The sequence below is a fragment of the Bidens hawaiensis genome, unplaced genomic scaffold, assembly GCF_021521415.1.
Source record: "Bidens hawaiensis isolate Kalapana, Puna unplaced genomic scaffold, B.hawaiensis_p1.1 tig00069451_1, whole genome shotgun sequence".
Taxonomy (NCBI): domain Eukaryota; kingdom Viridiplantae; phylum Streptophyta; class Magnoliopsida; order Asterales; family Asteraceae; genus Bidens; species Bidens hawaiensis.
This window is the reverse complement of record NW_027502255.1, coordinates 50,266-52,947: the sequence shown is the minus strand read 5'-3', so window position 1 is coordinate 52,947 and position 2,682 is coordinate 50,266.

Sequence of the window (2,682 nt, the reverse complement as noted above, 5' to 3'; positions counted from 1 at the left end):
AATGTCATTAGTTCATAGTCTAGTGTCTGTAATCGAGTCTGTATTGTTATTTATGTTTTTGTATAAGCGAAGTTGTCAACAAGTTCGCCTAGGCGAACTTGTTGAACAAGCGAAGTTATGGACAACTTCGCCTGAACATATCAGGCGAAGTTGTCGTGTATTTATATATAGGTTACGGATAGTTGAAAAACGAGTTGTTGAGTGAATCGTGTGATAGTAGTTAGCAGTTTTTGTTCACGAGTCTGTAATAGTGATATCGTATCACGTGTTCGGTTATCAATATAACGTGTTCGTTTATCGTATCGTGTTTGTTTGATTTGTGTTCTATACTCGTAACGATCTACGCAGGGATTCCGCACCTGAGTAGACCGCAATATCTCGTGCGATCCATCCAGGGAACCTACAACCTGAATGGAAATGGGAACACATCACTATGGATTTCATAACTAAGCTACCTCGTACAGCTAAGCATCATGATACCATTTGGGTGATAGTGGACCGTTTGACCAAAAGTGCTCACTTTCTGCCTATACGAGAGGCCATCTCGTCAGAAACGTTAGCAAATTTGTTCATCAAAGAGGTTGTATCTAAGCATGGAGTGTCACTGTCGATTGTGTCTGATAGAGATACTCGATTCACTTCCAGGTTCTGGAATAAATTCCATGAAGCTATGGGAACGAGGTTGAACATTAGTACGGTGTATCATCCTCAAACAGATGGACAGTCTGAAAGGACGATCCAAACCCTTGAGGATATGCTATGTGCTTGTGTTCTAGATTTTGGAGGAAGTTGGGATGATCACCTGCATCTAGCAGAGTTCTCCTTTAACAACAGCTACCATTCAAGTATTGGTATGCCACCATTTGAGATTCTTTATGGTAGACGATGTAGAACCCCGGTATGTTGGGGAGAGATTGGTCAGAAGGAGACGGGAAGCCTAGAGGTTGTGCAAGAAGCCTCATCAAAGTTTGATCAGATCAAAGCAAGAATGAAGGCTGCTCAAGATAGACAGAAGTCGTATGCTGATAAGCGGCGACGACCGATTGAGTTTAACGTTGGTGACAATGTGATGCTCAAGGTCTCGCCTTGGAAGGGAATTATCCGTTTTAGGAAAAGAGGAAATCTGAGTCCGAGGTACATCGGACCATTTAATATTTTAGATCGTGTGGGTGAAGTAGCTTATAAGCTGGCTTTACCCGTTGAGTTAGAGGGAATTCATTCGACCTTCCATGTTTCTCATCTAAGGAAGTGTCTAGATGATGACACGTCTCACGTGCCATTAATGGACATCGAGGTCGATGAACAGCTGTACTATATTGAACAACCGATTGAGATAGTTGACCGCAAGGAGAAGCAGCTTCGTCACAAGGTTATACCATTGGTAAAAGTGATATGGAAACATCGCAAGGGATCGGATGCTACTTGGGAAGCGGAGGATGAGATGCGCAAGTTCTACCCTTGTTTGTTTAAGTAATAGTTAGGTTTCGGAGACGAAACCTTTTTAAGGAGGGAAGACTTGTAACATCCTAAAATATTCTAATATTAAATAAAGACAGTCGCGTTTAGTTATCGTGTGTTAACAGTTAATAAATATTAAATGAAGAAAGATCATGGACTTAGATTAATCAAGATGGGATTATGAATGAGATGGGCTTAGGGTCCATGGTCTTTAGGAGATAAATACTCCCTTAAACCACCCTAAAACCCTAAATCCTCATTTCTTTCCATCTTATTCTCTACACACTCCAACACACACACATACCACCTTATAAGCGGCCGAGAGAGAGAGAGGTGAAATCCGAGCCAAGCGAACGTGATTCAAGGTAGATACAAGATTCGAAGTTCATAATCTACCTAACCGAGACCAAAGCAAAAACGTAGAGGTATGTTTTTGGATCTCAAAGCTTACGCTTTTATGAGCGTTTAGTCTAGAAACATGAAACAATAGTAGATTGGGTCTAAGTGAAACGGAAGGTAGCGAACTTGATGATAAAACGAACCTAATGAACCCGCAAACATAAACGGCTCGTTAAAATGGAACCCTAAGATCTAGTTTTGAACGTTTTAGCTTAAAGGTCCAAACTTCATGCTTTCCGAGCTGAGTTTGTAAAAAATTAGCCATGGAAACGATTTCCGAGAAACATTAACGGCATATCTAAACATTTAACGTTAAAACAGAGGTGTTTATGGTTTAAAACCAAACCCGTGGCCGGCACTGAACAACTTCGCCTGCAAGCTAAGTTCGCCGACGTTAAGTTCCCTGGACAATAACCTCACCAAGCCAAGTTCGCCGTACAAGTTCATCAGTGGTTAACTTCGCTACAAGCAAGTTCGCTGCAGCAAGTTCGCTAATAGTTAACTTCGCTACATGCAAGTTCGCCACTGATAAGTTCGCCAGAATCCAAATTCGCTGAATGTTAAGTTCGTTTAAGTTAAGTTCGCCTAACATGTACGTTCGCTAACATTTAAGTAACGAATCAGATAGCGAATCAGACTTAATTCGTTATGAAGAATGGGTCAGAGAATTAGAAAATAAATTAAAATCCTAATGGAAAATGTGTTAAGACAGCTCGACCCCAGCCAGGGGCTCTGCCCCTTGGACCCTGCTATGGGCTGCCGCCCCTAGAACCCCGCTGCCAGGGGCGCTGCCCCCAGACTAACTAAGACTAGAAAGATGATATG